Source organism: Sus scrofa, chromosome X, assembly GCF_054392235.1.
Source record: "Sus scrofa isolate SSC_HxYL_T2T_F1_AM1 chromosome X, Sscrofa_HxYL_maternal_Yorkshire_Landrace_v2.0, whole genome shotgun sequence".
In the NCBI taxonomy this organism is placed as follows: Eukaryota; Metazoa; Chordata; class Mammalia; order Artiodactyla; family Suidae; genus Sus; species Sus scrofa.
In genome coordinates this window covers 30,470,000-30,495,050 of record NC_139401.1, presented here as the reverse complement: position 1 = coordinate 30,495,050, position 25,051 = coordinate 30,470,000, and the positions used below count along the sequence as shown (strand labels likewise).

At 39.2% G+C, this 25,051-nt stretch overlaps 1 long non-coding RNA gene across 5 annotated transcripts in view; it reads right to left on the bottom strand.

Annotated features, from left to right (window-relative positions):
- LOC146394530 (uncharacterized) overlaps positions 1-25,051 on the bottom strand; it is a 232,889-nt gene that overhangs the window by 187,999 nt on the left and 19,839 nt on the right. For 2 of the 5 annotated variants that reach the window (XR_014835231.1, XR_014835235.1), the window contains exon 3: positions 8,565-8,656. The exons of the other annotated variants lie outside the window; for them this stretch is intronic. This is a non-coding gene — a long non-coding RNA (uncharacterized LOC146394530). The remainder of the gene's footprint in view (positions 1-8,564; positions 8,657-25,051) is intronic. 5 annotated transcript variants of the gene reach the window in all.

The window sequence follows — 25,051 nt, the reverse complement described above, 5'->3', positions numbered from 1 at the left end:
TTCACAGGTTATACAAGTCTTTCAAGTACATGTTGATCCCACTTAATTACCACAGCACCTAAAACTCCTCATACAGTCCTCAAACACATGGAATTCTCATTCTTCTAAGGGCAAAAATATATCTGGATGGCCACTTGATATGAAGGTACCACAGAAAGGATCTAAGTGTACATACTTTGAGTGGGTTGACAAAATGGATTCTAAAGCCCTTTGTATGCCTAAAATGTTGAATCTCTGACCTGCTTTACTGCCTGCAAATCATGAGTAGAGGTAGACAGCAGAAGAGAACAGAGACACCTCCACACAAGCTCATGGTTGACCCCACTCCACACTCTGGAGGAAAACTCCATTCTTTCCTCCTCAGAGGTGGGCACACCAGTCCCTCCCAGTCACACAGGGATGCTCTTGGAAAGGCCCAGAGGCTGCCTGTGGCAGCAGTCTCCCTTCCAGTGCTCTGTGCCAAGAATGCTTTCCAAGTGAAAGAAAGATCAACATCAAGCTGAAGTAAATCAATACCGTAAGGTTTTGCAGCATGACTAGAAAAACTAAGAGAGACGTAAGTAAATAATTGATAGTGAAAACTGGTAAGGATGATTAGGATGTCAATCTGATTTTTGCCTGATATAAATATTATAACTTCTTAGTGTTTGGGAAGAAAATAGTACAAATAATGTCACATACTTTGTTTGTCCATTCCATCTGACAGCAACAGAGATAATAGAACCCTGGGATTAGCATGCAGAGGAAGAAACCATACATGTTTCTATTGGGGCATAGAACCTACACATACTTCTTTTTTGTGTAGGGCTAGAATAACAAGTTGGTGAATTAACTGTAGTAAATAACAATAATGGGCCATAAATTGCTAAGAATCCATCACTATAAACCAGTAACAGTCTGATACATAAGACACTTTTTTTTCTTCTGGTCGTGCCTGCAGCATGTGGAAGTTCCCAGGTCAGGGATCCAACCCAAGCCACAACAGTGACCTGAACTACAAGTAGTAAGGACAATGCCAAATCCTTAACCTGCTGAGCCCCCAGGGAACTCTTATACATAAGGTAGTTAGAACATGCAATTACATGGCAAAAATACAGTATTATCAAAATAGTTCATGTTTGTTAGCACTTACGGAATACCAGATGCTATGCAAAGTGCTTTTTATACATCATCTCATTTAATCCTTTAGACATACAGTATATTATCCCATTTTAAAGATGACAATGGGGTCCTTAAATAATTTATTTTTCTTCTCTTCATATAATGTGACACAATTTACATTTACACACTTATTTGTTTGGGTATCTGATTGATGTCAAACATGAAACTGCAACGTATGCTTGCCCATGGTCACGCAACGTTGGGAAAACCTGCTTTAGGAACTGTTAAGTTTTGGATCTACTGCATAAGCCATACTGGGTCTGCTAAAAATATAGGGCTAAGGCAGCCATTTTCAAACCATAAAAACTTGAGATCACTAAAATGGCCAAATAAGATGTCCTTCATTCATATCCCCTCTCAACAATAATAACTTGGCATCTATCCATGGACAAAAGTGCCTTTGTGGGAGCTGTGTGATCCAGCACCATATGACAAGGGACTCTAGAGGAATATCATTTACCCATGCATCAGGTAATAAGCAACAGACCTTGGTCTTGGCTGTGGTTCCTGCAGTAGCCTATGAACCAGCTCCAATACCTCTTGGCCATAGTTCAGGATCCCCTGGAGAACACAGTATTAGACAATCATCCATGACCAAGAGACCCTTTGTGGGGGTCCAGGCTTCCAGTAGAGAAGTTCCAGCACACCACTGGAGCAAAAAAAAAAAAAAAAAAAACCCACAAACTTGGATGCATTGGAGAGGGTAAGGAAAACAATCTGACTTTATCTGCATCACCCTTTCCCAAAGTGTCACAGCTCAGTGCCAAGAGAAACCTCCTGAATATATAATCCTTCTTGCAAGGAGTTTAGGTGAGTGCTCACCTTCCCCAACTATGTGGGATGCTGCCAAGGAAGCCTGTATCTCTCTCTCATCCCATCAAGGCTACAGAGTTCCCCCCTACATGACTGGGGGTTGGGAAAAGACTGAGAAAGCAGCTGATAGGACATTCAGGGGGCATTAAAGGGGTATACATCATACTAACGGCATCAGGGACTCCATCAAGAAGCCTGCCCAAGAGCATGTGCAGAATTCCCCAAAGGGCCCAAAGGTACACCGAGCACTCTGTGCATCACTCACACCCCCCCCCCCATCCCATGGCTACCTACCTATTTAAGCTCCCAATCCATAAGACCAAGCTTTGAAAGATGGCTATTGAACATGCACAGAAAACCTGCCCAACTTTGCAGGCCAGGAAGAGGCCACAAAAAAGCTTTAGCTCTGCTTTTGGGAAAGCAAAGGGGAGGCTGTCAACGCTTGGCTTAGTGCATTACAGAAGGGATAGAAGGCATACAAGCTTAAGAATTTTGCCACAAGAGGGAGCAGTAATCAGGAAGCGAGTGCATCCACAGAGGTTTAGGAAGACCTGAGAATCGCTAGCAGGGCTGTCAGAAGGTATATCGCTCCCAAAGGCAGTCAGTAAAGACTAGAGGAAGTGACTATTGCTTCAAAAGGGAAGAGAGCAATGCCGGACTTAAAGGAACAAGAAAAATTAAGGATATATGACACCACCAAAGGATCACAATCATCTTTCAGTAACCAACCCCAAAGACATGGACATGTGCAATTTACTTGATAAAGAATCAAAACAATAATATGGCATTAGTAAGTCCTTACTTATCAATCATTAATATAAAGATAAAACATACGCTTTAAATTATTCAATCAAAAGGCACAGAGTAGCTGTATGGATTTTTTTTTAGAAAGACACAACTACATACCGCCTACAAGAAACTCACTTCAGGTTTAAGGACATATATGGGTTCAAAGTGAAAGGATTAAAAAAGACATTGCATGCAAGTGGAAACCGAAAGAGAGCAGGAGTAGCTATACTTATGTGTAAGACAAAATAGATTTTAAGCCAAAAGTTGTAACCAGAGACAAAGAAAGTCATTATATAATTATAAAGAGGCCCATTTTTCAATAGGATGTCACAACCATAAATGTATATGAACTCAACATTGGAGCACATAAATATATTAAGCAAACACGAACAGATCTGAAGGGAGAAATAGACAATACTACAATAATAGTAGGGGATTTCAACACCCCACTCTCAACAACAGATAGATCATCCAGACAAAATCAGTACGGTAACACTGGAATGAAACTATACTTCAGAACAAATCGACCTAATAGACATACACAGAATATTCCATCCAATATCAGAATATACATTCTTTTCAAGTGTACACTTAACATTTTCTGGGATAAATCATAAGTTAGGCCACAAAACAAGTCTCAGCAAAACTAAGAAGACTGAAATCATACCAAGTATCTTTTCTGACCACAATGATACAAAACTAAAAATCAGTAAGAAGAAAACTGGAAAATTCACAAATACATGGAAATTAACACACTTCTAAACAAACAATGGGTCAAAGAGGAAATCAGAAAATATCTTGAAACAATGAAAATGGAAACACAACATACCAAAACTTATGGGATATAGCAAAAGCAGTTCTAAGAGAGGGAAGTTTACAATGATAAATGCCTCCTTTCAGAAAAAAGAAAAATAACCTAAGTTTACACCTCAAAGAACTAGGAAAAGAAGAACAAATTAAGCCCATAGCTAGTAGAATAAAGGAAATAACAAAGATCAGAGCCAAAATAAACAAAATAGAGACTAGAAAGACAATGGAAATGATCACCTGGACTAAGAAAAAAAAAAATATTCAAATAAATAATATCACAAAAAAACAGACATTACAAGTGATACCACAGAAATACCTAAGATCATAAGAGGAGTTCCCTTGTGGCACAGTGGGTTAAGGACCCAGTGTTTTCACTGCAGTGGCTGAGGTTGCTGCTGTGGCGTGAGTTTGATCCCTGGCCCCGGAATTTCCACATGCTGCAGTCATGGCCGAAAAGAAAAAAAAAAAATTCTTAAGAGACTACTATAAACAATTACATGTCAACAAAATAGATAACCTACAAGAAGTGGATAAATTCCTAGAAACATATATCCTACCAAGACTGACTCATGAACAAAAATAAAATCCGAACAGATCAATAACAAGTAAGGAGATTGAATCAGTAATCAAAAAATCTTCCAACAAAGAAAAGCCCAGGAGCAGATAGTTTCCCTGGTGCATTCTACCAAACATTTAAAGAAGAATTAATTTAATGTCAATACTTCTCAAATACTGACCAAAAATTGAAGAGGAAGTTAGACCCACCAAACTCATTTTACAAGGCCAGCATTACCATGATAACAAAACCAGATAAGGATACTACAAGAAAACTACAGCTCAAGACCTAATTAATACAGATGTAAAAATTCTGAACAAAATATCAGCAAACCAAATTCTGCAGTACATTAAAAGGATCATACAAAATGACCAGGCAGGATTTATCTTTGGGTTGCAAGGATGGTTCACCTATGCAGATCAATAAATATGATATACTACATTAATAGATAAAATTCATATTGTCATCTCAACAGATGCAGAGAAAGCATTTGACAAAATATAGCACCCTTTTATGATAAAAATACTCAAAAAACTACATATAGGAAGAACACACATAACCATAATAAAGGCCATATATGATAAAGCCACAACTAACACTGTAACTCAACAGTGAAAGGTTAAAAGCTTTTCCTCTAAAATCAGTAACAACAGAAGGGTGCCCACTCTTACCTCTCCTATTCAACATAATACTAGAAATTCTCGCCAGAGAAATTAGGCAAGAAGAAATAAAAAGCTTCCAAATCAGAAAGGAAGAAGTAAAACTGGCTCTGTTTGCTGATGGTATGAATATATATATATATATATATATATATATATATATATATATATATAATCTTAAAGACTCCAAAAAACTGTTAGAACTGATAACTAATTCAGTAAAGTTCCAGATTACAAAATCAAAACAAAGAAATATCTGAAAGATAAATAAAGAACACAATCCCATTCACAATAGAATACGTAGGAATAAAAACAATCAAATACTTAGGATTAAGTTTTACCAAAGATGTGAAAGACTTGTACATTGAAAACTCTAAGTTTTTAATGAAGAAGACACAAAAGAGATTCCATGTTTCTGGACTAGAAGAATTAATATTGTTAAAATGTCCACATTACCAAAAACCACCGATAGATTCAATGCAATCTTTATCAAAATTCCAAGGGCATTTTTCACAGATATGGAAAAAATCTTAAAATTCATATGGAACCCCAAAAGACCCCCAAGTAGCCAAAACAATCCCAAGAAAGAAGAACAAAATTGGAGGTATCACACTTTCAGGTCTTAAACTGTATTACAAAGCTATAATAATTTTTTAAAATATGGTACTTGAGGAAAAATAGACAAATAGACTGAGGAAATAGAATCAAAAGCCCAGAAATCAACCCAAGCATATATCAATTAATATTTGAGAAGGGAGCCAAGAACACTCAATGGGGAAAGGATAGTCTTCAATAAATGGTGTTGGGAAATCAGGCTAGGCCCATAAGAAAAATGAAATTGGACCCCTATTTTGCAACACTCACAAAACTTAACCTGAAATAGATTAAAGACTTAAACATAGCACCTGAAACCATAAAACCCCTAAAAGAATGAAGTTCATGTTGTGGCTCAGCAGGTTAAGAATCCAACATAGTGTGTGTGAGGATGTGGGTTCAATCCCTGGCCTCATGCAGTGAGTTAACAATCTGGCATCACTGCAAGCTGCAGTGTAGGTCACAGATCAGCTGTGATGCACTGTGCCTGTGGCAGAGGCTGGGAGCTGCAGCCCCAATTCAACGATTAGCCCAGGAACTTCCATATGCCCCAGGTATGGCCATAGAAAGAAAGAAAGAAAAAAAAAAAAAAAAACACTAGAAGAAGAAATAGGGAAAAATCTCTTGACATAGGTCTTGGCAACAATTTTTTGGATACAACATGAAAAGCACAGGCAAAAAAAGAGAAAATAAATAAGCAAGATTATAATCTACAAAATGAAAAGTCAACCTACTGAATAGAAGAAAATATTTACAAACCATATGTCTGATAATGGGCTAACATCCAAACTATGTAAGGAACTCATACAATTCAATAACATAAAAGAAGAAATCTAAAAATTGAGTAGAGGAACTGAAAAGACATTTTTTAAAAAAGAAATACAAATGGCCACTGGTACATGAAAAGATGCTCAACATCACTAATTATCAGAGAAATGCAACTCAAAATCACAGTATCACTTTACACCTGTTAGGATAGTGATTATAAAATATACAAAAAAATAACAATTGTTGACAAGGATGTAAATAAAAAGAAACCCAGAGTTCCTGCTACAGCAAAGCAGAAATGAATCCAACTAGTAACCATGAGGTTGCAGGTTCAATCCCTGGCCTTGCTCAGTGGATTAAGGATCTGGTATTGCTGTGAACTGTGGTGTAGATCTAAGATGCAGCTTGGATCCTGCACTGCTGTGGTTGTGGCCAGCAGCTGTAGCTTAGATTGGACTCCTTGCCTAGGAACATCCGTATGCCACAGGTGTGGTCCTAAAAAAAAAAAAAAAAGGAAACCCTTGTGTGCTATAGGTGGGAATGTAAACTGGTGCAGCCACTAAGGAAACCAGTATAGAGGTCCCTCAAAAAATTGAAAATAGAACTACCATATTACCTAGCAATCCCACTCTTGAGTATATAGCCAAAGGAAATGAAATCAGGGTCTCAAAGAGATACCTGAACCCCCATGTTCAATGCAGCACTTTTTACAATAGCCAAGATATGGAAGCAACCTAAATATCCATCAACACATGAATGGATTTTTAAAAATAATGCATACACAGGAGTTCCCTTTGTGGCTCAGTGGTTAACGAATCCGACTAGGAACCTTGAGGTCGTGGGTTCAATCCCTGGCCTTGCTCAGTGGGTTAAGGATCCAGTGTTGCCTTGAGCTGTGGTGTAGGTTGCAGACTGGGCTCAGATCCCGTGTTGCCATGGCTCTGGCGTAGGCCAGTGGCTACAACTCTGATTTGACCGCTAGCCTGGGAACCTCCATATGCCAAGGAGGGGGGCCTAGAAAAGGCAAAAAGATTAAAAAAAAATTATACACGTATATTGTACACTCACACAATGGAATATTATTCAGCCATGAGAAAGAAGGAAATTCTTCTATTTGCAACAACATGGACTGATCTCGAAGGCATTATGCTAAATGAAATAAATCAAAGACAAATATTGTAAGATTTCATTTATATGTGAGATCCAAAAAAGCTGGACACATAAAAGCAGAGTAGAATGGTGGTTGCCAAGGGCTGAGAGGTGGAGGAAATGGGGAGGTATCAGTCAAAGAGTACGAATTTCCACTTATAAAATGAATACATTCTTGGGAACTAATAAACAGCATGGTGATCACAGTTAACAATACTGTAGTATATACTTGAAAATTTCTAAGAGAGTTAAATCTTAAATGTTCCCACCACAAAAAAATGGTCATTATGTGAGGTGAACTTACCAAAATGTGGTAATCATTTCACAATATCTAAGTATTATCAAATCATCACATTGTAAACCTTCAATTTCCACAATGCTACATGTCAACTATATCTCAATAAAGGTGAGGGGTGGGGACACTTAAGAAATCAAACATGGGGAAATGATCAAATGAGATTTTTACAGAGCTGCTGGATCAATGCTAGCAGCCATCTACATTCAGATTCTCTGTTATAAGTGAAAAATTAGCCCCATTTTTATTTAAGCTGCTCTAAGACAGGTTTTAGGCTACTTGCAGCTTAAAATATTCCTGATGATCTCCCCTTTTTTTGGGGGGGAGGGCTTTTGTCTTTTTAGAGCCTCACCAGCAGCATATGGAGGTTCCCAGGCTAGGGGTCTAATCGGAGCTATTGTCGCCTGCCTACGCCTCAGCCACAGCCATGCCAGATCCAAGCCATATCTGCAACCTACACCACAGCTCATGGCAACGCTGGATCTTTAATCCACTGGGTGAGGCCAGGGATCTAACCCACAACCTCATGCTTCCTAGTCAAATTCGTTTCCACTGTACCAAGACAGGAACTCCTTTTGTTTGTTTGTTTGTTTTTTTGAAGGACTCTCCTTTCCCCAGAAGAGCCACAACTCTTGTTCAGAGACTCACATGGAGAGGAGTCTGGAACACTGATGTGAAACAACCATACCATAGAGTTCCTATGTGGTCAGGAAAAAAATTCTCTAAGTTAGGAAACTAGAGAGCTCTCTGCTCTATGTGCATTTAAGACTGGGAGGCAGGGAAGGAAGAAGGAAGGGACAAGGACATCCTAGATCAAAGCTTAGGATTGGGCTCTAAAGACTGTGAGAGTTGGAACTCCCAGGTCTACTCTAAAACCTCTAAGGCAGCGCTAGACTCAGCATATAAGCCCTGAGAAGTATGGAGAAAAAGAGATATGAGGGAGAAAAATACAAGGGAATGTGGAATTTACCTGGAGATGAGGAATTTACTCTCTGGTTGTCTGGCTTGATTGGTGTGGGCGCCAATGGGAGTTGCGACAAGGAGGGGTATGGTCGTTCTCAGCTTGGAAACAGGAAGAGAGAGCAAGCAGGAAGCCTCATAAGCAGGCGTCGGGGCGCCTAAGACCCCGGAAGCATCCTCACCGTTTGCACGTGTGAGGCTGTGAGGCGAGCCCACACGCCTGTGCACATCTCGCCAAAGACTGGCCCCACCTGGACCCGCTTGTATTCTTAAAGGGGCCTGGACCGCAAAAACGTGGAGGAGACTCCCTCCTGACCCAGTCAGCCTGAGCAGAAAGCAGGGGTGCAGTCATTTCCGCCCAAAGGGATGCTGCCCAGAAAAACAATCCAGGCTCAATTATGGACCAACCCCGTCCTCAACAATGGTAACCTCTTGGTGCACATGAAGCTTTGGATTCCTACTCTGCTATCATTCTGGTGTCACTTGAACTCTGGATCGGCCTCTGCAGAGTAGTAAACATGTTACTAGATACTAGTTCTGATTGCTCCTGCCTCCTGTTTTAACCAGAACTGAGGGTGTTCAGGGCCCCTCCCCCATTTCTGTGGTTCCATAGAGTGTGGCGTTTAGGTATGGGCAGAGCTCACATGGATCCAGAACCACAGGCTGAGAAAAGACCTTAAAGGCAGTCTCCTGTTATCCACATGAATCAACTTGAGGCCCAGAATTGTTACAAAGCTCTTCTGAGTGAGAGCTGACAGTATGCCTCTCTGCAATGCCACACTTCCAGGCCATTCCGCCTCTCCTGGCAGGAAAGGGTCCTTGTTCAGAGTTTTCTCAAGGGCCCCTTATAGGGTTGCACCAACCCATGGTTATAGGAAGCGTTGGTGCTTGGGGACTGTCAGTACTCCATGTCAGTGCAAGTGACCCCTTGGGGGGGGCAGCAAGGACAGAAATCAGTCAATTAACTGAAAGAAGGAGAATTGACAATGCAGTCATTGGGAAAACCATTTATTTCCCTTGCTGCCGGCTTCAGATAAGAAGCATAGACACAATCACCTAAGGCAGGAGTGCCGCTTAATATTTTTTCCAAGTGCTTAAATATTACTTAGCGGTAATATACCTCTTTGCATATTTGTAAGAAAACAAATAAAATAGAATGTATTACTGAGTTATTAAGCCACATTTTGTTATAAGGGATTTAAATAAATTTCATATTTTAGTCTGCCAATTATGTTATTTCTCTCCAGCTTCTGAATATAATTAATTAAAACAGTAATGGGTCTGTGATCAAAGTTTATATTAATATTTAGATTATTAAAGTACTGAGAGAAAATGATTTTCCACAAAAGGCATTTTTACTTAGTAAATTGAGAGAAAAAAAGAAGTAGAAAATAACAGAGGTTTCTAACATAAGCAATTCAGAGGATGAGTTCACATAATCAGAAATACATTAATAGTTGTGGGTGATTATTTGCAAAAAGGACTGCAATAATTTCCCCTCTCTCTTCATGCCCTTGAACATTTCCCTCCCACACTGAGTCTTGGCTTGCTCACGTGACTTGCTTTGACTAATGGGACAATAGCAAATGTAACATCAGCAAAGACTTGAGAAGTATTTGCACATTGCTCTTGGGAGTAATCATGAGTATGTGAATGAGGCCAAGCTAACATGCTGTATGATGAGGGACACATGGCCAAGTCATCCCCTGCCTCACCTGACATAGAGCCAACAAGCAAACATGTGAAGGAGGTCATCTGGGATGAGCCAGCCTCAGCTAAGCTTATCCAGACCAGAAGAGGACAGCCTTCCAAATAATAAATTATTTTTTCATTATTATTTATTTATTTGGCTGTACCTGCAGCATGGAGAAGTTCCTGGGCCAGGGCCAAAACCCAAGCCACAGAAGTGAGAATGCTGAGTCTTTTAACTGACTGATCCCTGGCCTCACTTAGTGGGTTGATGATCTGGTGTTGCCATGAGCTGTGGTATAGGTTGCAGGTGTGGCTCAGATCCTGCATTGCTGTGGCTGTGGCATAGGCCGGCAGCTGTAGCTCCAATTCGACCCCTAGCCTGGGAACTTCCACATGCTGGGGGTGTGGCCCTAAAAAGCAAAAAAAAAAAAAAAAAAAAAAAAAATGTTTTCTAAAAATTATCTTTTATGGGAGTTCCCTTCGTGGCTCAGCGGTTAACAAATCCAACTGGGAACCATGAAGTTGCGGGTTCGATCCCTGGCCTTGCTCAGTGGGTTAAGGATCCGGCATTGCTGTGAGCTGTGGTGTGGGTTGCAGACGTAGCTCAGATCCCGTGTTGCTGTGGCCCTGGTGTAGGCCGACAGCTACAGCTCCAATTGGACCCCTAGCCTGGGAGCCTCCATATGCCATGGGAGTGGCCCTAGAAATGGCAAAAAATAAATAAATAAAAATAAATTATCTTTTTATGCCACCAAGTTTGGAGTGATTTGTAGCAGAAGCTGAATGTGATAAAAAGGTATCATCTTTAAATATTTCATTTTTAGAGAAAAAGGAGTTAAATGATTTATAGTGCCTTTCCTCTGTTGCATTTCCACTAAAATTTATTAAAAGGATTGCGTACACTCATTGCCTCCACTTCCTTTCTCCTAAATATCCTTAAACTCCAATTGGATTTCTGTCTGCTCCAATCTCCTGAACCTGCTTCTAGAACACCACTCTCCACCAGGCTTACCACTCTTGTCCCTTTCAGTCTACTTTCTGACTCTACCTCTCCATCTCTATTTCTAAAAGATTGAACTTCTGGGTCTTCTCTATTTTACAGCATTTCTCTGCATAACTCATCCTGTCCCACTGTTTTAAATGCCATCTGTACACTCGTGGCTCCCATCTTGACATCTCCAACCCTGCCCTCTCTTCAATGGCCTACTAGACATTTCTACATGGATATGAAACTTAACACGTTCAGAATAGGACTCTTAATGCCCCACTCTGGACTCCTAACATTCTCCTCCCACCACTTTCCTAGTACCAATTACTGGCATCCTCAACCAGTTGGCCAGACAAAAGGATAAAAATTGTCCTTAACTTTTCCCTTCAGGTACATTTCATTACAAACCCTGTTAGTTCTACGTCTAAAAGATATATGTGCATCTTTTTCTCTCCACCTCCTGTTAACGATTTAGTTCAAAACACCATCAATTCTTAAGCTACACTCTTCCAATCAGATGATTCCAATCAGCTGTGGTTCTGAATATAGTGCCTCTATATGGTCAAATAAATAGAACTTTTGGCACCTGGTTTATAGCTCCTGACAACAAAATTGTTTAACTTCTCCCCATCAGCACAGATAGTCAGAAGCCATTTGCCTTTACAGGTAGGGACAGCAGTATGCTTGGGCATACTCAGGATTAGGTCAGCTCTCCAGTTCTCTGCCATGAGAGTCTGGGGAGTGCTTGATCATTGTTGATTTCCTATAGACTATCATGCTGACATAGTATAATCCTGACTTTTTTTTTTTTTTTTTTGCTTTTTAGGGTCATACATGAAGCATATGGAAGTTCCTGTGCTTAGGGGTCAAATCAGAGTTTCAGCTGCCAGCTTACACCACAGCCACAGGATCTGAGCTGCATCTGCAACCTACACCACATCTATGGCAACACTGGATCCTTAACCCACTGACCAAGGCCAGGGATTGAACCTGCATCCTCCTGGATCCTAGTCAGATTCATTACTGCTGAGCCACAATAGGAACTCTCAATCATGACATTATGTTAACTGGGCCCAGTAAACAGAAGACATAATAAGTAAGATATATGTATGCCAGAGGGTGAGAGAAAAACAGCAAGAAGATTCAGGAACCTGCTCCATCATTTAAGTTTCCAGGGGTCCAGTGATCTGGAGTATGTTAGGAAATCATCTCTAAATGAGATAAGCTGCTTCTCCTTATATATAGCCTTCCAGGACAAAGAGGCACAGTGACTTCCATGACAAGAGAGGCAACATTTTGTCATCCTTCTCAAACCCATTAAGTAGGACCTGGAGCGAGAGAAGACTCCAAGGTAAGTCAAGGCTGTAGTGCTAGTTATCCAGCTACTTGGTCCTTGGCTCTCAACTGGCCAGATCAGAACTGTGGGCAGACAGAACTGCATGGAGCCTCCAGCAGGCCTCATTAGGAGAAACTTCTACCAACAACTCCCCATCTGAAAAGCAGTATCTGGCTTGCTACTAGGCCCTGGTAGAAAATGAATGCCTGACTAAAGTAACTTCCCACCATGAAATCAGTGTAATTTTATGCACATTATCATAAAACTGGATTGCACAGCAGCATTCCATTATAAAATGGAAATGATATATACAAGACTAGACCCAAGCGAGTTCAGAAAAGACAAATAAACTTCAAGCTGTGGCTCACATTCCCATGGTACCTGCTCCTATTACTCTACCATATGGCCTTTAATCTACACTTATAGCCTCATAGGAAGTTCCCTCTGACCAGATAACAGAAGAAGTAAAAACCTCAGGCCTGATTTATACAGATGAACTGCATAGCATGCTAGCAGCAACTAGAAGTCAATAGCCACCTAAACATGGGTGGCCTAGAAAGACACTGGTGAAAGGAAATCTACCCAGAGGGCCCAACTTCAGGTTATAAATCTGGCGGTCCACTTCCTTTAGCAGGAGATAGCCTAAGACAAGGATCGACATTAATTCAAGGTAATTATCTAATAAATTTGTTGGGTGTTCAGAGACTTTGGAAGAATAAAATTAAAATACTGATAGACCATGATAGAAGATAATATAAGAAAGTGAATATCTATAGATATAGATATCAATATCTATGACTGGGTCACTTTGCTATACACCCAACACTATAAATCAACTATAATTTTTTAAAAGTTTATTGGAAAAAAAACTGATAAGGTGTACAGGAGAGAGAGATATATGGATGGATTTCTCAAAATGTAAAGAAATTTTGAAGATATTTACATCCCCATAAATGCCCATGAGAGGTCATTTCTGTCAGAGGTGGTCCCAGTAATTAGGTCCACGAAGTAACCTGTCCCATGGATATTTGTCAGTCTCTTCCTCCAGCCACCTTCTTCTTAAGGACTAGGAGTGATTACAGCTTTCAGCTGTTGCTAACTCTAGGGCTCTGCACCATCTTTGTTGGTTTCTATGAACCTTGATCTAACCAAAACATATAGGTGGGCAAGATACTGGTTATTCCCTAACTATCCAGTTTCCATGTGCCATCTGTATTTTATAGGGAACTTGACAGATATAAAATGCAAATAAACTTTTAAAAATGCTTTCAGCTATTACAAGTCTTGGAGACATGGATAAGTTGCATGGGCTGTGTAAACCTTGGGTTACCCTTTGGAAAATGAATACCTTCCTTAGAGTGTTATGTGGAGTTTAATGTTGAATGCATAGTTGCTGAATAGTTAAAATTCAGAAAGTGATGTTTATTATTATTAGTCTTACTAAATGAAATAAAAGGAACACTGAATGAACTTCTGCCATGGTTAGCAGATATGTAATGTACCTTCATGAAAGACCATCCTCAATAAATAGCAATGATCACCAACACTTGCTAAATATGCTAAATATTTTGAGAGAAATGCACTCTTAATCACTTTACAGTCCTTATCGCCTATACTCTTCATTACAAACACATGAGGAAGGCACGCCTGAGATCCCCATTTTACATATGAGGTTAAGCAACTTGCCCAAAATGATACTGCTGCTAAGTAGCAAACCTGGGATTCAAATCCAAGTCCAATTCCAGAGTGCAACCATCAGCCACTATATTATACTGCCTTCATATCACTTCAAAATATTAATGATCCAGCAATTCCACATCTGGGTATTTATCTGAAGGAAATGAAAATACTAACTCAAAAGGTTATCTGGAGGTCCCGTCGTGGTACAGAGGAAACAAATCCGACTAGGAACCATGAGGTTGCAGGATTGATCCCTGACCTTGATCATTGGGTTAAGGATTCAGCATTGCCATGAGCCATGGTGTAGGTCGCAGACGTGGCTCGGATCTGGCGTTGCTGTGGCTGTGGTGTAGGCCAGGAGCTGTAGATCGGATTAGACACCTAGCCTGGAAACTTACATATGCCGCAGGTGCAGCCCTAACAAACAAAAAGACAAAAAAAAAAGTTATCTGCATCCTCATGTTCATCACAGTATTATTTACAGTAGGCAAGACATGGAAACAACCTAAGTGTCCATCAACAGATAAATGGATAAAGAAATTATATATAGACACATAAAATGGAGTTTCAGTCAGTCATAAAAAAGAAGAATATCCTGGCATTGGCCACAGCATTTTAAGGATCTGACACTGTCCCTGTGGTGGCTCAGATTCAATCCCTGACCAAGGAACCTTCATGTGCTGCAGGTGTAGTCGCACGCACACACGCATGCACACACGCACAGACGCACACACAGGAAATAAGGAAATCTTATCATCTGTGACAACAGGGATGGACCCTGGCGGCATTAGACTATGTGAAATAAGATGGATAACGACAAATGCCATATGTTCTCACTTATACATCGAATCTAAAACAAAAAAGTAATCATAGGGAGTTCCCGTCGTGGTGCAGTGGTTAACGAATCCGACTAGGAACCATGAGGTTGCGGGTTCGGTCCCTGCCCCTTGCTCAGTGGGTTAACGATCCGGCGTTGCCGTGAGCTGTGGTGTAGATTGCAGACGCGGCTCGGATCCCGCGTTGCTGTGGCTCTGGCGTAGGCCGGTGGCTACAGCTCCGATTCAACCCCTAGCCTGGGAACCTCCATAGGCCGCGGGAGCGGCCCAAGAAATAGCAACAACAACAACAACAAAGAGACAAAAAAAAAAAAAAGACAAAAAAAAAAAAGTAATCATAGGTACAGAGAACAGGGATAGGGTGGATGAAATGGTAAAGGCGGTCAAGAGGTACTAACTTCCACTTATAGGTCCTAGGGATGTAATATACAGTGGGATGACTGTAGTTAATAATATTGTGTTGAAGTTCCTGTCACGATGCTGCGGACACAAATCGGACTAGGAACCATGAGGTTGTGGGCTCGATCCCTGGCCTCACTCAGTGGGTTAAGGATTTGGCATTACTGTGGGCTGTGATGTAGGTCACAGATGCGGCTCAGATCTGGCATGGCTGTGGCTGTGGTGTAGGCTGGCAGCTGCAGCTCTGTGATTAGACCCCTAGCCTGGGAACCTCTATATGCCGTGGGTATGGCCCTAAAAGGACAAAAGATGAAAAAAATTTTTTAATTTTTAAAAATATTTTGTTATATTTGAGAATTGCTACAAGAATAGATCTTAAAAGTTCTCATCACAAGAAAAAACTTTTGTAATGAAGTACAGTGATGGATGTTAACTAGACATTGTGGTGATTACTTCACAATATCAACAAATACTGAATCATGTTGTACACCTGAAATTAATGTTATATGTCAGTTATATCTCAGGGAAAAGAACATTAACACACGTTGACAAGTCCACTGGTGAACATATATCCACTGTCTTGCGCCTCATCTATACACCTCCCCAGACTGGCTCCAACACTTGGCTTCCAAGTCTTCACCTGCCTCACTTCCTACCACTACCAGCTCTTTTATCAGTCTGATGATGAGGGCCAGGTTTTGGCCTCCATTGCACCTGCTGCAGTGGGAGTCATAGAGCTTAAGCCCCCAGACGCCTGACTTAACCGGAAACACAGAGGCTAGGTATGGTTTCTCCCACCCCTCTCAGACTTGGAGGTACTGCAGCAGGAAGTGTGCAATGTAGCTCCCCCAAGCCATTCAGAAGGGCTAGGTGACAGGGCCCCGAGTTGCCCTGTAACACTCCATATGGTGAACTCTGACCAGTGAGAGATAAGAGACAGGAAGAAACCAGCAGACTCATCCCTTCCCCCTCCTCCTTCCAATAGACTGTTCCCAGGAGCAGGAGCAGCAGCTCAGAGCAGCCTGTGTGGGGATAAATCACATGACCAAGAAATGAGCTACATTTTTCTCTTTTTAATACATCACTTTGTATTTGCTTTCTCTGCTTCCTTGCCTTGCTGGCCCTTTGCCATCATTTTTGCTGCCCTCAGATTGCTCTTCTCAATTAGGGTGACAGATTATCCAAGTTTGCCTAGGACTATGGGGACATAGTCCAAGGGACAGTCAGTGCTAAAACATGGAGTCCCAGGCAAACAACACTTTCATTAAAGCATTAGGATTTAAGCATTAAATGGAGCTCCATGGAGTTCCCATCGTGGCTCAGCAGAAAACGAATCTGACTAGTATCCATGAGGACACAGGTTGGATCCCTGGCCTCAGTGGGTTAAGAATCTGGCATTGCTGTGTGAGCTGTGGTGTAGGTTGCAGACACGGCTCGGATCCCATATTGCTGTGGCTGTGGTGTAGGCCCCTGGATAAAACTCTGATTCAACCCCTAGCCTGGGAATCTCCACATGCTGGAGACAAAAAAAAAAAAAAAAAAAAAAAATGAGGCTCTGCTTTCTAAAGAATCCTAGGTACTGCAATTGGGACCAGTAGACTGAACCATGGGAGTGGATCATCAGGCTAGGATTTATTGTCACTGGAGCACTCTTCCATGACTTGGAGTTTAACTCCTGGCAAGAGTTAAAGACATACAACCTTTCTACCTCCAGATTCTTCAGACCCACTGGCTGTTAGTCCCGGCAGGCCCTTGTTACTAGCTCCAGAGTGTTACACTGTTCCCTTGGGCTTCCTGACACCCGCTGCACTTTGTAAATCATCCCTTTCCTTAAATGAATTTGACTATACCATCTGTTTCCTGCCAGGGCCCCAGATATGCTTAGAATATATTTGGAACTCTTTCCCAGAAACCTTAGTTAGGGGCACTGAGTGGCTAGGGGACAGAAACGAGAGGAAACATTTCCAGTGTACATTTTTGAATTGAGAACCACATAAAAGCATGACTTATTAAAAAGAATATTCCACACTTTTGCACATTTTTAATGGCCAAGTTAATTCTCCTGGGAGTGGGGGTCGTGTAGAAGGGAAACGCTGTGGCAAGTGATATTATAAACCTTAAAGATGTGACATACTATTTCCACTTCTAGGAATTTATCCTCAGAAAATAATTGAAGATACAAAAATTCATGTACAAGAAGGATTTGTTGCAACCTTTCCTGATGTAAGAGAAAATTTGCTAAAAATGTAAACACTCACCAATAGGGGCATTTAGAGAAAAACACATGACAGACATCTCTGCAGCCATTAAAGACTGCCTTTAGGAAAATTTTGAAAAATTTAGGAGGATCTCATGATACAATGTTAGATAACAGAATGCATATAATTTTATAAAATATATGTGTAAATATTATCTCTATTTTACCAATTAAGTAACCTAGGTAGAAAATAATTAAGACTTGTATGTGCTCAAGGTCATGGGGTTTATGAATTTGGACTTGGCCGGGGTGGTGGTGGGGGGAGCAATAAGTAACAGAATATCCAATTTAAAGGAACAAACAATAGAATCATTTCATTTTCTGAGAGATCTGAAGGTAGGCAATCCTAGGGTCAGTCTGACAGCTCAATTATGTCATTAAGGACCCGTATTATTTCTATCATTTCACTCTGTCACCTTCTGTGTGTGAGCTTTTTGTCCTCAGGCCTGTCACCTCAGGTCATATGAAATCGCTGCTGCAGCTCCAAATGTCACATCATCACAGGCAATGATCAAAGCAGGAAGCCTTAGAAACCAACTGGGTCATATCAGGTGCTTTGTCTGGGCCAGCTCTTTAGGGGCCATGATCTAACCCAGGGTTTTTCCAAATATATCTGCACTGCATAATGAGCTGTCTTATCATGATTCTACTGTTCTTGCTTAAACGACTTGAAACAAAACCAGAAATAGAGTCAACCTGTTAATGACTTCTCTTCATCTGTAAAATGAGTAGGTTGGGCTAGATCATCTCTGAGGTCCCTTCCACCTCTGCCTAGCTCTCATTAGGGAAAAGGCTGGCAGAAAACACACAGAATTATAAATTGTGGCCAATGTTGGATACTAAGATTTTCATTTTCTTCTTTATAATTTTCTTTCTTGTCCAAATTTTCTATGTGTTATTTATGAGAAAATATGTGATTTTTAATATCATAAATGTTCTAAACTAGAAATCTTTTTTTTTTTTTTGTCTTTTGTCTTTTTAGGGCTTAACCTGCAGCATATGGAGGCTCCCAGGCTAGGGGTCTATTAGGAGCTATAGCTGCCGGCCAATGCCACAGCCACAGCCACGCCAGATCCGAGCCACATCTGCGACCTGCACCACAGCTCATGGCAACGTCGGATCCTTAACCTACTGAGTGAGGCCAGGGATCGAACCCACAACCTCATGGTTCCTAGTCGGATTCATTTCTGCTGTGCCACAACAGGAACTCCAGAAATCTTTTTAAAATTAACTTTATAAACCTAATATGCACTGTTTTTCTTTTAGTGTGTCTGCCAACAAGTTAGCTTGCAAGACCTATTCCCATACTTTGACCATCCTCATATAGGTGTAAATGTCATCGGCAGTTACAGTTAAGGACCTTTCAGTAAAATAGTAGACATGGATGATGGTGGATAGTAAGCAAGCTATTTCTTCTTATATGAACTCAGTTACCTTAATAAGTCAAATTCCTTCAAGAAAGGAAATTCATAATGCATTTAACTGCATGCAAAACTTAGTTATGAATCACAGGATTGTGAAAGTAATCACATCTAAATTTATTTACAAAATACTCAGAACTGCATACTAATCTTTGTACTTTCTCATGGAACCTGAGCTGCCTTTCAACAAATTCTAATGTCTTTGGGTCAGATGCACCTCACAAATTCCTTAACATTTGTGAGACACTGACACATTTAAAAAAAAAAAGGTGAGTTAATAAATTTTTATTGGCCACAAATACTCTTAGCTAATTTTTCCTATAGGAACACACTTCATTCATTTTTCAGAAGATAACTGACAAATACCCACATTAGAAACACCACAGTTTGTCTATAAGTCATTCTTTCAAATAAAAATGATGCTCCCTACAAGAAAAATAAAAGGTATTCAAATAGGTAGGGAAGAGGTAAAATTGTCATTATATGCAAATGATATGATACTAAATCTAGAAAACCCTAAAGACTCCACACAAAAAGTACGAGAACTGATAAATGAATTCAGCAAGGTAGCAGGATACAAGATTAACGTATAGAAATCTGTTGCATTTCTTAACACTAACAATGAAATGTAAGTAAGGCAATCTAAACACAAATCTGTTTTAAAATCACATCAAAAAAAATTAGGAATAAACCTTACTAAGGAGAAAGACATGCTAAGAACTATAAAACATTAATAAAGGAAATTAAATACAATTCAAACAAATGGAAAGACAGCTAATGCTCCTGGACTGAATTAATATTATTAAAATGGCCATACTACCCAAAACAAACTACAGATTTAATGCAATCCTTATCAAACTACCCATGACATTTTTCACAAAACCAGAACAAATACTCCTAAAATTTATATGGAACCACAAAAGACCCAGAATTGCCACAGCAATCCTGAGAAAAAGAACAAATCATGAGGCATAATGCTCTTAGACTTCAGACAATACTACAAAGCTTTAGTAATCACAACAGCATGGTACTGGCACAAAGACATACAAATCAATGGAACAGAATAGAGAACCCAGAAATAAACCCACATACCTATGAACAATTAATTTTTGGCAAAGGAGGCAAAAATAAATAATGGGGAAAAAGTCAGCAAATGGTGTTGGAAAGTTGGACAGCTTTAAGGCGATCAACGAAGCTAGAACACACCCTCACACTACACACAAAAATAAACTCAAAATGGCTTAAAGACTTAGATATAAGATGAGATACCATAAAACTCCTAGAAGAAAACATAGGCTAAACATTCTCTGACATAAATCATACCAATGTCTTCTTAGGTCGGTATTCCAAGGCAATAGAAAACAAAAACAAAAAGGACCTAATCAAACTTGTAAGATTTTGCACAGGAAAGGAAATCATAAATAAAATGAAAAGACAACCTATAGACTGGGGAAAAATATATGTAAATGGTGCAACCCATAAGGGCTTAATTTCCAAAATATACAAACAGTTCATACAATTCAGTAACAACATCAACAACAGAAAAATGAGCAGGGCAGTTCTCGTTGTGGCTCAGCAGATTACAAACCCAACTAGTATCCATGAGGATGCGGGTTTGATCCCTCAGTGGGTTAAGGATCCTGCATTGCTGTGAGCTGTGATAGGGCCGCTGATACAGCCTGGATCCCATGTTGCTGTGGCTGTGCCGTAGGCCTGCAGTTGCAGCTCCAATTCAACCCCTAGCCTGGGAACTGCAATATGCTGCTAGTGTGGCCCTAAAAAGCCAAAAAAAAAAAAAAAAAAAAAAAAGAGGAGAAAATCTAAATAGACATTCCTCCAAAGAAGACATACTGATGGCCAAAAAGCACATTGCAAAGATGCTTATCATCACTAATTATTAGAGAAATGCAAAGCAGAACAATGAGGTATCACCTCAAACCAGTCAGAATGGCCATCATTAGAGAGTTCTCTTGTGGTGCAGTGGGTTAAGGATCCAGCATGGTCACTGTTGTGGCCTGGGTCACTGCTATGACAACAGCTTTGATCTCTAGACCAAGAACTTCTACGTGCTGCAGTTGTGATCAAAAAAAAAAAAAACAAAAACAAAAACAAAAAACAAAACCAGAAAGATCATCATTAAAAAAAAATCTACAAATATAAACTCTGGAGAGTGCGTGGGGAACCCTCATACACTGTTGGTGGGAATGTAAATTGGTGGAGCCACTATGGAAAACAGTATGAATCTTCCTCCAAAAAGTAAAAATAGAGTTACCATATGATCTAGCAATCCCACTCCTGGGCATACACCCAGACACAGCTACAATTCAAAAAGAGACATGCACCCCTATGTTCATAGTCAAGACATGGAAGCAACCTAAATGTCCATTGATAGATGAATGGATAAAGAAGATGTGATACATATATATATATATATACAATGGAATATTAGCCGTTAAAAAGAATGAAGTAATGTCATTTGCAGCAACATGGATGGACCTAGAGATCATTACACTAGGTCAATTAAGTCAGAGAAAGACAAATATATAACTTATACGTGGAATCTTTAAAAAAAAGATACAAATGAACTTATTTACAAAACAGAAATAGACTCAGACTTCTCAAACTTTTGACTATAACATATACCACACTTAGAATTCCATTTTTTCAATTAAATCAATCTATTTTTAGTTTCAATAAAACAAACTTATGGTGGCCAAAGGTAACAGATGGGGGAGGTGGGAGGGATGGATGGGGGTTTGGGACTGGCACGTATACACTATTGTATATGGAATGGATGGTCAATGGGGACCTGCTATATAGCACACGGAACTCTACCCAATAATCTTAATAACCTATATGGAAAAAGAATCTGAAAAAAATGGGTATGTGTGTGTCCACAACCAAATCATTTTGTTGTATTGCAGAAATTAATACAACATTGCAAATCAACTATACTTCAATAAAACTTTTAGAAATGGGGGGAAAAAGAATGAAATAATGCCATTTCCAGCAACATAGATGGACTTAAGAGATTATCATACTAAGTTAAATAAGTCAGTAAGAGAAAGACAAATACCATATGACATCACTTCTACGTGGAATCTAACACAAATCAACATATCTACCGAACAAAAATAGACTCACTGATACAGAGAACAGACTTGTGATTGCCAAGTAGGGAGAGAAATAAGAAGAGAATTGGGAGTTTGGAATTAGTAGAGGAAAACTATTACATAGGATGGATAAACAACAAGGTCCTATTGTACAGCACAGGGAACTATTTTCAATATCCTGTGATAAACCATAATAGAAAAGAATATATAAAAGAATATATACGTATAACTGAGTCACTTTGCTGTACAGCAGAAATTAACACAACATTGTAAATCAACTCTACTTCAATAAAATTAAAAAAGAAGAAAACTGGTGTTCCCTGAGCAAAGTAGTTGATTTGATTTGTAGCACATACAATCCTACAAGTCCTTTTCCTTGAGAAAAACATCACATCTGGTAATATAGCGTAACACCCATTTCATCACACAGACTGTTAAAAAGATGTGTTCAAAGTTGAAAATTTAATAAAATTAATGATTTTTACTACATATTCTAGGACATTTTGGTGAAATTCCCTTTTTTGGTGCAGCTGTGTGGAGATGAAGGATACAGTAGCTATTACTACAGTTTGGTGTCAGTGACTTAATGTGTGTTAAGGAGTCAGCAGTTTTACCCACCTTTGCTTTTGTACCGTCAATGAAATGGCAACACAGAGAAGAAGGCAAAATAAGTTTTAGTATTATTACAATGACTTCCTGTGCCCTCTGAAAATATCTTGGGGACTCCAGGAATCTGCAGCCCTCACTTTGTTGAACCACTGCTTTCAACTATGGACAGGTAAAATTTAATTCAAAATAAACAGTAAATAAACAAAACAGGAAAACAAAATCAGGACAAAAATTAATTATGTGTATAAATTAACAGAGTAAAAAATAAGACCCTTGATCCCTTAAATAAAGAAATTCTACACTGTCTCGAGTAAAAACAAATGAAAGGACAATTAGGATTCTTATACATTTTTCTTAACAGTTTATTTTCCTTATTAAGCAATATTCTATCATCTTATCAAATTTTCCAGCACACACTATTATGCTAGTTTGTTACATTTTTCTCCCTGCCCTATTTCTACTTAGCTTCAAGAGTTTCTTGAAATCCAGAATTATATATTATTCATAATTGAAACCGATGCTTGGCACATAGTAGGTGTTCCATAAATGTTTCTTTTAGTGAGTGAATACATTTATCAAGAGAGAAACCATGAGTTTTTAAAATTAAAACTGTATGAAGCTAGTTGAAATAAGCTAATATATCATTTTATTCAGAGGCAGATCTGTTTAAATAAATCATCTAAACACTTATCTATGCTGAATTCTTGAACTCTTGCCAATTAAAGAGAATTTTGACCAACATATCTGGTAATCACAAAATTAGTCACTCTATTTTTCTCTATTCTCATTTCTGACTCCATTGCCTATCAAAAGCAGAATGTTTGCAATGAAGAAGTATGGTGACCTGGGTGTCTAAGTCTAGTTTCAGACTGTGAGAATGATTTTTTTGCCACCTAATACACACTAATCTGTGTCTAAAACACCCACACATAAGCCAGCACAAATGCACAGAGGTAGGGAATTTCCCTGTGACACAGCGGGTGAAGCATCCAGCACTGTCACCGCACGTAGTTTTGTTCCCTGACCTAGGAACTTCCACATGCTGCAGACACAGCCAAAAACAAACAAATGCCACAAAATATGAAGGAGAGGAAAAAAGGCATATGACAAATGCACTAGAAGATAAAAGAGGCGTGTGTATGCATATGTGTGTTTAGAGGTGTATAGTGTGGTTCTTAGATCGGTTATACTATCTACTCTAGATTTTTCTTTAATTTTATCAAGCAATTTTAAGAAACTAGAATGGACAGTAGAGGTCATTGGTCCAATTCTACCGATTCATAGATAAGAAAAAAAATGCCAAGTGAGCTGAAGTACAACTCAAAGGACAATATATAAAAACAAAAGTAACTTCGTTGATGTTTGGGGTCCCCTAAATGTCCATCACCCTCACATATTTTATGTGTGAGTGAAGATTCTGAGATCAAGTCTACCATGATCCAAAAATAGCGGAATTGGTTTTTCCTAGATTTGTTTTGATTCATCATTAATGTCTGGCCAGTTGTTTATAAATAAAGCCATCTCTGTGATCAAATCCCCATTTGAATAATTTTTGAAACCAATCATTTCAGGTTAAGATACAGCTATGTAGCTTACATAGTTGCAACTTTGAGAGGGTTTCTAAGGCACAGGGAGCTGGTAAAAGAGAAAAGGAATTACAGTGGAACCTCATCACATATTATTTAGCTTATATGAATTAAACAAATACATGTGGCAAAAAAGAGTAAAACAGAGTAATAGTAATATAAATATTATTTGAATCTATTTAAATTAAAACAAATTACTATTTAAATTTTTAAATATCAGGTGATTCTGACCATTACTTCACTAAGAATACCTTCTAGGGAGAAAGAGCATGATACATGAGACATGAATCTGATGTCCTCTCAATTGATCTCTGGATGTAGCAGCTAAATGAGGGTCATTCTTTCAACATTTATTGAGAAATCACTATGTACCAGTGCTGTTCTAGATTCCAGAGATACATCCATAGGCAAGATACATATGTTCACTTAGAAAATATTAAAGAGCTCATGCTCTCATGAACCTTATATCAATATTGAAGAGAAACCACAATTAACAAAGAAATTCCTAATTTCTCATAGAGATGAGTTATATGAAGAAAATAAGTTATGGGACAAAAGACAACTGAATGGGATTTCTTGA